A 14341-nucleotide genomic window follows, 5' to 3' on the forward strand; every position below is an offset into this window, starting at 1 on the left:
TCCTGACAGAGGCCTAGCGAACAGAGAGAACGTTATGGGACCGTGCCTGCACTTGATCGCGGCGGTACCCTAAGAAAGGACAAGAAGCGAGGTATATTGTGCTGAGTGAGAAACGAGATCAACGCAACAAGGAGAAATACCAGTAGGAGTCGTGCTGTAAGACGAGGCAACATCCTACTGAGGCGCGTAGCCGGTGGCCGGAACGCCGAGGAAGTACTAGGCTCCAAGCAATACTTCAAACCTACGGCAGGACAGTCAGCTATAGGCGGGCTGTCTCACACAAATCACCTACGAAGACACAGGGGGCAACAATAGGAGAAGGGCGACACTAGGGTCCAGGAAGAACTCCGAGCCTACCCGTCATACGGGTGCGTCCTAGCCATATCATCTGGGGGACGAAGAAGAACATCATAATCGAGTTGTGAGGGAACTTCAGAAACAGACACAACAGTTGTGGGGACTATCCCGTAAGCACAGCAGGGGAGGACCACAACACACAAGCGCTATAAGGTAGGCACAGATTTCCACCTGCAAAGGGAACTCTGGAGGTGCCATCGGACCGGCCGGACTTGCGCAGCCCGGTTAACCGTATTCCGGACTGAGGATCCTGGGACCTTCAGTAAAGAGGTAAAGAGACTGCAACCTGGTGTCCTCGTTATTTACTGCGACCTGCACCGCACCACCACAACATCATCATCATTCCATCCACACCCTTCATTGTACGCCCCTCAGCAGGGTCACGGACCGGGTCTAGCCACCTTGACAACCCCAGAACAGAGACTCAGAGGCCCGGTACCAGGTACCCCTCGGCCCTGCGGCAGTGGGGGCGCTACATTAACCCTTCAGGTGCTTTTCAGGAATTTATTCAAAGTGGCATGATAGGAATGAAAATGTTGATTTTTAACAACTAAATGTCGCTGACTTCTGAACATGCTGCTATAGCCGGCAGACTCTAAGGCCGCTATTTGCTCATGATTTGCCATGGCAAACATGAGAACCACACAATCATGATCTCAGGGTGCCGATGGGGATAAAGACAGAGCCCTCACACTCTTTTAACCATTTATACAATATAGTCATTATTGACAGCAGCATCTAAGGGGTTAAACATATATGGACGGTGACAACACTGATCGTGGTTGATGCAGCAAGTTGCCAGCTATAGTGTACAGTCGAAAGCTGCTGGATTGTCACCTGTATGGGAATGCTATTCTCTTATATCTCAGGTCAGTTAAAAGACGTATTGACGTCATTAAGGGGTTAATGCAGGTGTACAAGTGGCAGTTCCTTGGCCCTCGAAACGGAAGGGCCATCAACATTTACTCTATTACATAAGAAGATACCAATGTTATAGGTGATATTTGACCTAAGGAGGGCTATTAGGTATTGTACTGGGAGTCAGATACTATTCTTTACCTTCGTATACATCTGTGAAGCCACTGGTAAGGGGGCATTCATCCCCCCTCCCACCATCACTCTCTTTTTTTGCAGTAGGGCAAGCACTTGCAATCTAAGCTGCCTTGAAATAGAATTGTCCAGTTGACATAGAGGAAATTACGTGGTGTGCAGTAGTGTGCGTATAGCAGTGACACCCTCCCCCTCTCTTGTGTAAGAAGATGGATCGGACCTGGGGTACCTCTTGCGCCGGTTCCGGAACTGTTGGGGCTGTCACCATTGTTGCCTGAGGGAAAGCTTTCCAACCCGAAGTGACCTTTGCCCTTGACAGCAGGGGGCGTGATGATGATGATAAAAGGTCCTGTGTGCAGGAAAGAGAGGTTAGACTTAGTGGGAAGACAGAGCGTGCAGCAGGGGAAGTCTTCTGAGCATCATGATAGCGCAGGCCCGCTCTGTAGATTCCCTACGTCCAGGTACACTGACTGTGGACAGACATCTGCCGTGTGCCTGTGGTCTCCCGTGATAGAAAGCTACAGACGCTCTGGGCCAGTGGTTACTGTGCACGTGCCACCTAAGACAGACCAGGTGACTGATAGAGAACTGTGCCATTCCTCACCTGCTTACTACTGCCGAGCTGAGTTACGCTCCGGTGGTGTTACAGACTGTGCTGCACCCCGTATGATGAACCTTGGATCCAGGACCCCGCTCGGTACAATGAGGACTCCCCGCCATCCCCGGGAACCGGACCTCCAGCTTCTTCAGGATGACACCAGAGTCATCAAAACGCCAGTTGCGTAGGCACCTCCATTGGAACCCAAGGCTCTGCAGCCAGGAAACCGGCGAACTGATAAGTTAACCCTTTCATGGACAGTTGTTTATTTTGTTACCTCACCCTGCACTCATACCTTGATAGTATCACCTCCCCTACCCCCTGCTTAACCCATTACCTCCCTGCGTGGAGTATACCCCTGTTATTAAATCTGTTAACTCTTGATCTGCCTCCTGTCCGTTACTGCATCCCGCAATCTGCTCACACTTGGTGTAGTCGGCAGGATGCGGTCCAACAGCACCGAGGTGTCAGATCAAGCAGTTGGAGTGTGCCATAGGTCCAGCATATCCCTGGGGGCATTGTTGAGCAACCTACCGAAGTTTACTGGGAACAATACCATGTTATGGAGCTGGACTGAGCATATACGGGGAATGATGATGATGCACCCCATGATGCCTGCATTAGAAGCGGAGGTTGCCATGACGGCTTTAGATGGAGAGGCGAGGGATTCAGTCATGCTACGACCCCCCCGAGAACGGAACACCTTTAACAAAGTGTTACAAAGATTGAAGGAAAACCATGGAGACCCCACGGACATAGGGGAGTTACGTATGCGTTTATTTTGCCGGGTACAAAGGGAGGGGGAAACGGTGACCCAGTATATGAACGCGCTACAGAAGATCCATACTGCCATTACTAGAAAAGACGGCATAGGCATAGAGTCTACTGACATAGTGTTGCGGGATCAGGTGATGACCGGATTGTGAGACGTGCTGTTGAAACAAGCTTTGAGAAAGCGCTTGCAGGTAAATCCACACATGACCTTTTCCGAAGTGGGGAGTGAGGTGCGCATGCGAGAGCAGGAACAGGGGGCGACAGTCCCGATGGGGAAGGTCTGGAGCGGAGCGTTATCTGTAACAATGGCCACAGAACCAAAATGGGTGGAAGAGCTGCGGAAAGAAATTCAGGATATATGAGTAGAGTTGGCTGATTCAAAAAAGAAACCAGCAGTTTCATCAAATCCACTTGGGGGCAGAAATGGTCCTGAACCTCTTCATGAAACAAGAACGCCCCGCTGAGAGGAACTCCCCACGTGTTACAACTGTGGTGAAACGACATTTGGCTCGGAGGTGAGCACCACAGAGTTGGCCCCTTCAATGCTGTCCGTTAAACTAGGAGGCTCCGAGTCTGGGGGGCACCGCCCAGAGCCTGAACAGTCAAGAGGGAGTATCAGAAGTCCCACAAATCTAGTCTCCTCTTGTCTGGGCCGAAATGGATGGTCGGGCTGTACGTTGTCTGGTAGATACTGGCTCGCTAGGGACCAACATGCCTGAAACATACTTTCGACGACACTTTCACAAGGCGATGCTTCCTGAATGGGGCTCAGTAATAAAGCTGACGGTTGCCAATCACTTGCCCATCCCGGTCGCAGGGGTGGTCTGGATGCAAACAACCGTCTGCGTGAAAGACATGGGTCAGAAGGGAGTGGTGGTCACTGCTGGGAATGCAGGCAACAGACATGCTGTCATTCTAGGGATGAACGTGCTGAAAGAATTCGGAAATCTTCTCATCAACGAGTCCCCAGATGTGTTCCTGAAACAGTGGAGCCCTTGCACTCCCCAAAGGAGAGTCTTCCAGCAGCTAATCTGTATGGCCCAAGCCCAAGAGACCTCTAGTGATAGGAAGATGTTGGGAAAAGTGATTGCTCCAGCCTCTGCCAATCTCGTCTTGCCACCAGGACAAACCTTGCCCTTCTGGGCTTGTACCCCTCTGGAAGATAGAGCCAGCTATGATGGAACAACTACCCACAGGGCTCCTAATTGTGAGGACAATAGCCACTGTCCATGACGGGACGGTCTCAGTACGATGTGTTAATTTAGGAGAAAGTAATGTTACACTCCCATCTAAGAGTGAAGTAGAGCAAATTCTGGGCATGCCAGAAGAACTGATACCACCACAGGCCATACAATTGATGGTGAAACAAGGAGATCCTTGGACCATGGCTGTAGATACGTCTTCAGTTCCAGAACCTCAGCACCTGCGGGAGGAGCGCCGTATTCTAGAGAGTATGTGGGCCGAATTGACAGAACTTACACCGCAACAAGTCCAGCAGGTAGAAGCTTTATTAGGGCGATATCAGGATGTGTTCTCACGTCATGGGGACGATTTCAGCTGCACTACAGCAATCACGCATGAAATTCCAACTGGAAATACCGCACCCATAAGAGAACGGTACCGACAAATTCCACCGCAAATGTACCAAGAAGTGAAATGGATGCTGACCCAGATGCTCCAGAGTGGTGTCATCCGAAAAAGTCAGAGCCCGTGGGCTGCTCCCGTTGCGTTGGTGCAAATGAAAGATGGTATTTTGCATTTTTGTTCCTAAGATTCCTACGCGCTACCAAGGATTGAAGAATCTTTGCCTTAGGAAGCACAAAATACTTCTCATTGTTAGATCTAGCCAGCGGTTGTTGGCAAGTATCGATGTCCGAGCAGGACCGAGCAAAGATGGCCTTTATACTTCCTATGGGTCTATTCGAATTCAACCGGATGCCGTTTGGCCTGGCTAACGCTCCTGGTACTTTCCAGCGATTGATGGAGAGGTGTTTAGGTGATTTGAACTTTGAGACCACTCTCATCTATTTAGAGCATTGTGTATGCTGCCTCGTTCGAAGAACATCTCCACAGACTTGAACAAGTGTTGAGCCCCCTACAAAGACACGGTTTGAAAGTGAAACCTCAAAAGTGGCATCTGTTTCACACCCAAATTGAGCACTTGTCATCTCTGCTGAAGGAGTGAGACTGTCAAGTAAGAAAATTGCTGCAGTACAGGACTGGCCTACCCCGAAGACGGTGAAGGATGTATGGGCTTACCGGGTATTGTCAGCAATTCGTGAAGAACTTTACCCGCATAGTGAACCCGCTGTTAGAACTTTTGAAGGGGGAGCCATCTGGCGCGAAAAACAGAACTATCCCATGGGGAGAATGCCAGGAGAAAGCGTTTCGAGCTCTGAAGGTGGCTTTGACGGAGGCACCAGTGTTGGCTTACGCCGATTTCTCACAACCATTTATTCTGCACACTGATGGAAGCCTGCATGGACTCACAGCTGTGCTGTCCCACATCCAAGAAGTAAAAGAACGAATAATCGCCTAAGCAAGTTGGTCTCCCCATGACTCCGAAAGGAATCCAGACAATTACAGTTCATTTAAACTAGAGCTGTTGGCATTAGTGTGGGCCATGGCGGAGAAGTTTGCTGAATACTTGTCTGGCTCTGAAGTTCTGGTACGCACTGACAATAACCCATTAGCCCATCTGGAAAATGTGAAACTAGGGTCCCTGGAGCAGCGCTGGGTGGCTCGGATGGTGCAGTTTCTATATAAAATCGCATACAAGAGGGGATCTGAGAATACATGCTAAAAAGAACACATGCTAAAAAGGATGAAAGAAATGTATCAAAAAGAAAGAGAAAGGCATATCTAAAGAAGAATATAATGCTGTCTGCAGAACCTGCAGGGCACAAATCAGATTATCTAAAGCTGACAATGAATTAAGGCTTGCAAGAGATGTCAAAAGCAATAATAATGGATTTTGGGGATATGTCAAAAATAAAAGAAAAGTCAAAGATGCTATAGGATTTTTACAGGATGAAAATGAAAAAATGGTAAGAAAGGATGTTGAGAAGGCCGAACTTTTTCATCTGTTTTCTCTCAGAAAGAAAATCTATCATCAACTGATTTTCACTGTCCTATTAAGGGAATAGAAGAATCCAGGATATCTTTAAATGGAAAGATAGGGAGGAAATACTTAGCTAACATAAATGAATTCAAGTCGCCAAGTCCAGATGAATTACACCCCAGAATACTGAAGGAGATAGCAGAAGAAATTTTTGAACCACTCTCCATAATCTTTGAAAATTCTTGGAAAACAGGAGAAGTCCCAGAAGACTGGAGAAGAGCAAATGTGGGGAAGAAGGTGGACCCAGGGAACTATAGGCAGGTGAGTATGACGTCTATACCAGGAAAGATCTTTGAACAAATTATTAAACAACATGCATGTAAGTACCTGGGTAAGAATGAAGTGATTAAACAGTCAGCATGGGTTTGTAACTAATAAGTCATGTCAGACTAACTTAATTTTCTTCTATGACAGAATCACTGACTGGGTGGATCGGGGAAATGCTGTAGATATAGTATATCTTGACTTCAGCAAAGCATTTGACAAAGTATCTCACACAATTCTTATTGAAAAAAGACTAAGTATGGAAGTATGGAATGGACAAGGAAACTGTTAGGTGGATTCATAACTGGCTTAGTGATCGGACCCAAAGAGTGGTCGTAAATGGCTGCAAATCCAGTGGAAGAATGTCTCAAGTGGGGTACCACAGGGTTCTGTCCTGGGCCTTGTATTGTTCAACATCTAAATCAATGATTTAGATGAAGGAATTTTCTGATGACACAAAGCTGGGAGGGATAGCTAATACTAGAGAAGAGAGAGAGAGAGAGGATTCAAAAACATATAACTAAACTAGAGCAGTGGGCAGCAACCAACAGAATGATTTTTAAAAGGGAAAAATGCAAAGTACTGCATCTGGACAATAAAAATGAAAAAAGCATTTTCAGAATGGGAGGAATAGGGCTAAGCAACAGCACATGTGAAAAAGACTTGGGTATACTAATAGATCACAGACTGAACATGAGTCAACAGTGTGATGCAGCAGCAAAAAGGGAAAATACAATTCTGGGATGTATTAACAGAAGCATACAGTCTAGATCACGTGAAGTCATTATTGCCCTCTACTCCTCTTTGGTCAGACCTCATCTGGAATACTGTGTCCAGCTTTGGGCACCACATTTTAAAAAAGACATCAATAAACTGGCGCAAGTTCAGAGAAGAGCGACCAGAATGGTGACTGGTCTGAAAACCATGTCCTATGAGGAACTTTTACAGGATTTAGGAATGTTTAGCTTGCAAAAAAAGAAGACTGAGAGGAGACTTAATGGCTGTCTACAAATATCTCAAGGGCTGTCACATTGTAGAAGGATCATCTTTATTCTCATTTGCACAAGGAAAGACTAGAAGCAATGGGCTGAAACTGAATGGGAGGAGACACAGCTTAGATATTAGAAAAACTTTTTGACAGTTAGGGTGATCAATGAGTGGAATAGGCTGCCACGAGAGGTGGTGAGTTCTCCTTCAATGGAAGTCTTCAAACAGAGGCTGGGCAGACATCTGTCTGGGATGATTTAGTGAATCCTGCTTTGAGCAGGGGGTTGGACCAGATGACCCAGGAGGTCCCTTCCAACTCTACCATTCTATGATTCTATGAATACTCAGGCAGACGCCTTATCCAGAGTGACACATGGGAAACCTGGGCCCAACCGAGATGCAGAGCTGGAGGCTGAAGATGTCCCTGAGTTCCGGGATTCTACCAGGACAGTGGCAACTATGCAGGAGCAGGTGCAGGTAGTGTATCGAGAATGCATACTGGGATGGTCCCTTGATGAGTGGGTCCAGTTACAGCAAGAACATGGGGAACTCGCTGAAATGAGACAGTGGGCTACACTAAAACAACTCCCCAGTCAGAAAGAGAGAGACGCTCTGTCCCTGAGGACTCTGCAGATCCTTCGGCAGTGGGAAAGGCTCCAACTGAGGAAAGGGCTACTGTATAGGAAGATCCAGCTTCAGCGGGAGCTGGGTGTCACCTGGCAGGTGTTGATCCCTGAGGTGTTGCTAACCAAGGTGGCCACAGAAGCGCATGAAAGAGGAGCTCATTTCGGTCAGGAGAAGACCTTTCAGTGGCTACAAAAATTAGTTTATCATTCTCGGCTGAAGGCCGCGGTGGAAGAAACATGTCGGCTATGTAGAATCTGCAAATTAGCAAAACCTCCAGAACAGAGAGCTCCCACACAGACAATCGTGACCTCTGCTCCCCTGGAAGTACTAATGATAGACTATCTGACAATTGGCCCAGCTCATCAAGGATATGAACATTGTCTGGTGATGACTAACAACTTCTCGAAGTTTGCCGTTGTGACCCCCACATGTGATGAAACCGCTGAATCCGCTGCACATGCCATCTGCAAAAATTTCATCTAGGTGTACAGCTGCCCGAAGCGAATCCACTCCGATCAAGGAGCCTGTTTTCTTGGGAAAGTGATGGAAGAATTGCACCGTCTGTACCAGATTGAAAAATCTTGGACAACGCGTTACCACCCTCAGGGAAATGAAGCCTGTGAATGGTTCAACCGCACTCTGATTCAGATGTTAAGGACGCTGGAGGAAGATCGAAAGGCAAGGCCTGGTGGCCTGAATTCGTAGCTGAGTTATTGTGGGTATACAACAACCGCAACACCACCGGTTACACTCCGTATACCCTGCTGTTTGGCCGCCCAGGAAAAGAGATTTTCGAGCTGGAGCTGGATCTAGAGGAGGACTACCCACGGATCTAGTACAGACCAGATTTCAGGAACTCGAGCATCCAGAAACAACTCCTCTGCGAGGTATAGCTCTCCATCTGGGGACCGGGTGCTGGTTCGAGATAAACGTCCTCGAGAAAAGCTGGAGTACCAGTGGGAGAAGATCTCGTATCGGGTGAAGAGAAGAATCAACTCAGAAGGACCCATCTACGAAATTCAATCTGGAATATGCTACTGCCCTGTTTGTCAAAAGATCCTGATCAGATAGAGGAGATATAAAATGCTCCTGAAAAACCCTCGCCAGTCGTTGCTGATTGTCAAGAAGAAGGCCTTGAGCAGCCCCATGTAGAACCAAGAGAGGGACAAGTCCCTGTAGTGGCTGTCCCATTGGAAATGGGCATGTCCCCGCCCTCACCTGTACAGCCTGACTCGACTACCCAACTGGACTCAGCTACTCCTTCTGACTTACAGCGCTCCGAGTGGGTAACAGCCGGGATACCCCCCAACCAAACCAATCAAGATCAATTTATTTGGCAACATTCGTTCATTTTATCCCCACGCGAATTGCTTTCTGTGCTCTCGGAAAGTAAAACAATTGTTTGTTTGGGATACTGTGCACTATGCCCAACTTTCTTGAGTCAGGATTTTCATGTATAGGTAGCGGACAGACTGCCTGGGAATTTAATTTTCAGTGTTACTTTTGCTGAATTATACACGGATCCAAAAAAACTGTTTGTGGCCAGTTGCAGAGTTGCATCAAACTTGCCTCATATGGACTGTGTGAAGCGCCTGTGACTCAGGAAATGTTGATCCTTGAGCTAATCGCCTAACCTGTCAATATGTATCTATATACCGGAGGGTGAGTAAAAAATTATCCACATTGTGGCAGTAGAAATTATTTTAATCAATTATCAGGGAGGACAAATAAATCAATGTTCAACATTGTCCTGCTTTTCTAAACACAGTCAATATGTCAATAAGCTTTCATTTTCCCTCATTAAACAATATTTTAGGTACATCAGATGTGAATCTTGCCCCTCGTATGGCATCTGTTGAGAGACAAAATGGGTGACGGAACTGTGGATAAAGATCAGGACTATAGGAATGATGCTTTAAAACCTTTTTTGGAGAGTATCAACATTATAGGCAAATGTGTGCATTCTTATGCAAAAACACAATGCCCTTTGAGAACAGTCCTCTCTTATTTTTTTTCCAATTCTCAAAGGTATGGCTTTTGGCCCTAATTCCTCCATGAAGACCACTTTTGGCCAGACTTCTCCAAATAGCTGATGGGTGCACTTACATTCCTTGGCTGCCCACTGTGTTTATGGTTACGATCAATGCCTATTTCTTAGTTCTTCTTCAAAAGAGTGTAAACAGGTGCTTGGTATGCAACAGCGCAGATGATGAAAACATTTACAATAGATACAAGCGTTTCTATTCTCTTATTCTATCCTTTGGTGCATCACAGTCAGTCGTATACCTGTCACTGTCATTACCCTGTCACTCTGGTAGTAATAACACACGCTGTCCAGGCACTAACGGATGTCTATGCTACTACACCATTAGGTCGCAAGTCCCTTGTCGATGAGTCACTTCTAGCACACATTGCGCTGGCCGGATATAAGACGGATATAAATAAACATGGTACCACTGAAAACGTCATCTTGTCCCGCAAAAAAAAGCCACCATACAGCGTCATCAGCAGAAAAATAAAAAAGTTATAGCTCTCAGAATAAAGCGATGCAAAAACAATTATTTTTTATATAAAATAGTTTTTATTGTGTAAAAGTGCCAAAACATAAAAAAATGATATAAATGAGGTATCGCTATAATCATACTAACCCGAAGAATAATGCTGCTTTATCAATTTTACCAAACGTGGAAGTGTATAAACGCCCCCTCTAAAAGAATTTCAGTAATTTCTGGTTTTTGTTCATTCTGCCTCCCAAAAATCGGCATAAAAAGCGATCAAAAAATGTCATGTGCCCGAAAATGGTGCCAATAAAAACGTCAACTCGTCCCGCAAAAAACAAGATCTCAAATGACTCTGTGGGCCAAAATATGGATAAATTATAGCTCTCAAAATGTGGTGATGCAAAAAACTATTTTTTGCAATAAAAAGTGTCTCTTAGCGTGTGACAGCTACCAAACAAAAACCCGCTATAAAACCCCCCGCTATAAATAGTAAATCATACCCCCCTTTATCATCCCCTTAGTTAGGGAAAAACAATAAAATTTTAAAAATATATTTATTTCCATTTTCCCGTTAGGGTTGAGGCTAACTTTAGGGTTATGGTTGGGGCTAAAGTTATTAGGGTTGGGGCTAAAGTTAGGGTTAGGGTTGGGGCTAAAGTTAGGGTTAAAGCTAAAGTTAGGGTTAGGGCTGGGGCTAAGGTTAGGGTTGGGGCTAAAGTTAGGGTTTGGATTATGTTTAAGGTTGGGGTTAGGGTTGGGATTAGGGTTAGGGGTGTGTCAGGGTTAGGGGTGTGGCTAGGGTTATGGTTAGGGTTGAGATTAGGGCTGGTATTAGGGTTAGATGTGTGTTGGGGTTAGGGGTGTGGTCAGGGTTTTGTGGTCCAATTTCTCCTGTTACCCTTGATAAAATACAACAAATTGGATCTGAAGTAAAAATTTTGTGAAAAAAAGTTAAATGTTCAATTTTTTTTAAACATTCCAAAAATTCCTGTGAAGCACAAGAAGGGTTAATAAACTTTTTGAATGTGGTTTTGAGTACCTTGAGGGGTGCAGTTTTTAGAATGGTGTCACTTTGTGCATTTTCTGTCATATAGGCCCCTCAAAGTGTGAGCTGGTCCCTAAAATAAATGGTTTTGCAAATTTTGTTGTAAAAATGAGAAACCGCTGGTCAACTTTTAACCCTTATAACTTCCTAACAAAAAAAAATTCTGTTTCCAAAATTGTGCTAATGTAAAGCAGACATGTGGGTAATGTTATTTATTAACTATTTTGTATGATATGACTCTCTAATTTAAGGGCTTAAAAACTAAAAGTTTAAAAATTGCAACATTTTCATTTTCAAAATTTTCGCCAAATTTCCGTTTGTTTTTTTCACAAATAAACGCAAGTCATATCAAAGAAACTTTACCACTATCATAAAGTACAATATGTCACGAGAAAACAATCTCAGAATCACCAGGATCCGTTGAAGCATTTCAGAGTTATGACCTCATAAAGTGACAGTGGTCAGAATTGAAAAAAAAGGCCTGGTCAGGAAGTTGAAAACAGGCTTCAGGGTGAAGGGGTTAATACAGGAGATCTTGGAATAATAATAAGCTCCACAATTGGATGTGTTTTTAGAAAAATGTTCCTGTGCTGAGAAAGAAAGGGTGTATTTGTATACACAATGTCATGATGATGTGTTTCCACTGCGGTTATTCTGTATGACAAGTCTCACTGTATTTGATGAATTTTTCATACACCTACTAAAACTAGGGTAAGTAAAACACACCATGCCCAACACCAGTTAGTGTTTTATTATGTCAGACTAGTTAACAATGGGTTACATGCATATGACATAGATGTCACAGTTTCAGCAGGGTGTGGATGCCACATAGCAGGATTATAATCTATCTATGACTTAACAACAATAGAAGCAATTGGTTTATTGTTTATAGGAATCTTATTCACAGCCAGTGCATGTCTACATATAGCACAATACAAATATTACTTGTGACAGGTTCTTGTGACCCAACGTCATCAAACCAGGTGCATCAGCTGAGTGTTCAAACCTAAAACATACTCTTCATTAAAATATATAATAAGGTATAGAAAAAGTCTCCCTGGGAATAATAAGAACCATGATTTTTAATGATCACTTTTAAAATGAAAACATCATAATGATAAAATAATTGTGGGGTGAAGAAGGAGGGATGGAGGAGTGAGGAGGGAATTAGGACATCTGTCTACACGTTTTGAGCTCAAGGCTCTTAGTCAGGAGTCAGGACTAAGAGTCTTGAGCTCGAAATGTGTAGTCCTGACTAAGAGCCTTGAGCTTGAAATGTGTAGACAGATGTCCTAATTCCCCCTTCTCACTCCTCACTTCCCTGTTTCTTCCCCCACAATTATTTTATCACTATGATTTTTTCATTTTAAATGTTATCATTAAAAGTCATGTTTTAATCTCAGCATCAAGAGGATGCTGGAATCCCGTTTTCTCTTTGACTTTGCTGCCCAGTTGGAGTCCGTGCACCGCACCATATTATGGAGGATATATTTCCATTATTCAGAAAAACAAAAATAATGACAGTGTTGGATTTGTTTCATAAGTGACACCAACGGCTTCCATCATTGTTTACTTTTAGGCCACGTTCCCATGATGAGTTTTTGGTGAGTTTTTAATATCCCATATTTTAGAAAAAACAAAATTAACGTATTTCACTTAATGGGTGCAGAAATGGTGCAGATAGTCTGCAATGTCAAACACTCACCAAAAGCTCATCGTGGGAACGTAGCCTTATGAGGTTGGTTAGGAATCTGCTGTGGTTTCTATCATTTTAGCAGAAAAACAATGTATGCTGTGCTTTTTGTTCCCAGTATATTTGTTTAGGACACATTGGTAATCTATCACCATGAGGTTGGTGGGGTTCTTATACCCAGTACCCCAAATCTGGTAGCTTCTCCAGTAGTGCCTGGATATTTGTGTGGCGCAAAGCTGAATAACACAGCAATTTATGTTGTTTTGTGGCCACTGCTAGTACTGCAGTTTTTCTCCCATTCATTTTATTGGGTGCTCTGCTCTGCACATCATATACGAGGGGCGTTCATTAAAGATTTCCCCTGACCCACATCCTGCGGAGTGAGAGCAATGAAACTTGGCACAATTATTAGTCCTTCTCTACATAGGTGCTACCTAGGGACACACACTACTCCCATGTCTTTAACCCCTTCCCGACATCTGACGTTATAGTACGTCAGATGTCGGGTCCCCTGCTTTGATGTGCGCTCCGGCGGTGAGCGCACATCAAAGTCGCGACATGTCAGCTGTTTTTTACAGCTGACATGTGCGCGCAATAGCGGCGGGTGAAATCGCGATCACCCGCCGCTATTAACTAGTTAAATGCCGCTGTCAAACGCAGACAGCGGCATTTAACTACCGCATCCGGCCGTGCGGCCGGATATGAGCGCATCGCCGACCCCCGTCACATGATCGGGGGTCGGCGATGCTTGTACATTGTAACCATAGAGGTCCTGGAGACCTCTATGGTTACTGATCGCCGGTGGCTGTGAGCGCCACCCTGTGGTCGGCGCTCACAGCACACCTGCATTTCTGCTGTGTAGCAGCGATCTTATGATCGCTGCTGCATAGTAGAGCCGATCGCGTTGTGCCGGCTTCTAGCCTCCCATGGAGGCTATAGAAGCATGGCAAAAGTAAAAAAAAAAAGTAAAAAAAAATGTGAAAAAAATAAAAAAAATATAAAAGTTTAAATCACCCCCCTTTCGCCCCAATCAAAATAAATCAATAAAAAAAAACCCCAACCTACACATATTTGGTATTGCCGCGTTCAGAATCGCCCGATCTATCAATAAAAAAAAAGTATTAACCTGATCGCTAAACGGCGTAATGAGAAAAAAAATCGAAACGCCAGATTTACGTTTTTTTGGTCGCCACGACATTGCATTAAAATGCAATAACGGGCGATCAAAAGAACGTATCTGCACCAAAATGCTATCATTAAAAATGCCAGCTCAGCACGCAAAAAATAAGCCCTCACCTGACCCCAGATCACGAAAAATGGAGAC

Source organism: Ranitomeya variabilis, chromosome 4, assembly GCF_051348905.1.
Source record: "Ranitomeya variabilis isolate aRanVar5 chromosome 4, aRanVar5.hap1, whole genome shotgun sequence".
Classification (NCBI taxonomy): domain Eukaryota; kingdom Metazoa; phylum Chordata; class Amphibia; order Anura; family Dendrobatidae; genus Ranitomeya; species Ranitomeya variabilis.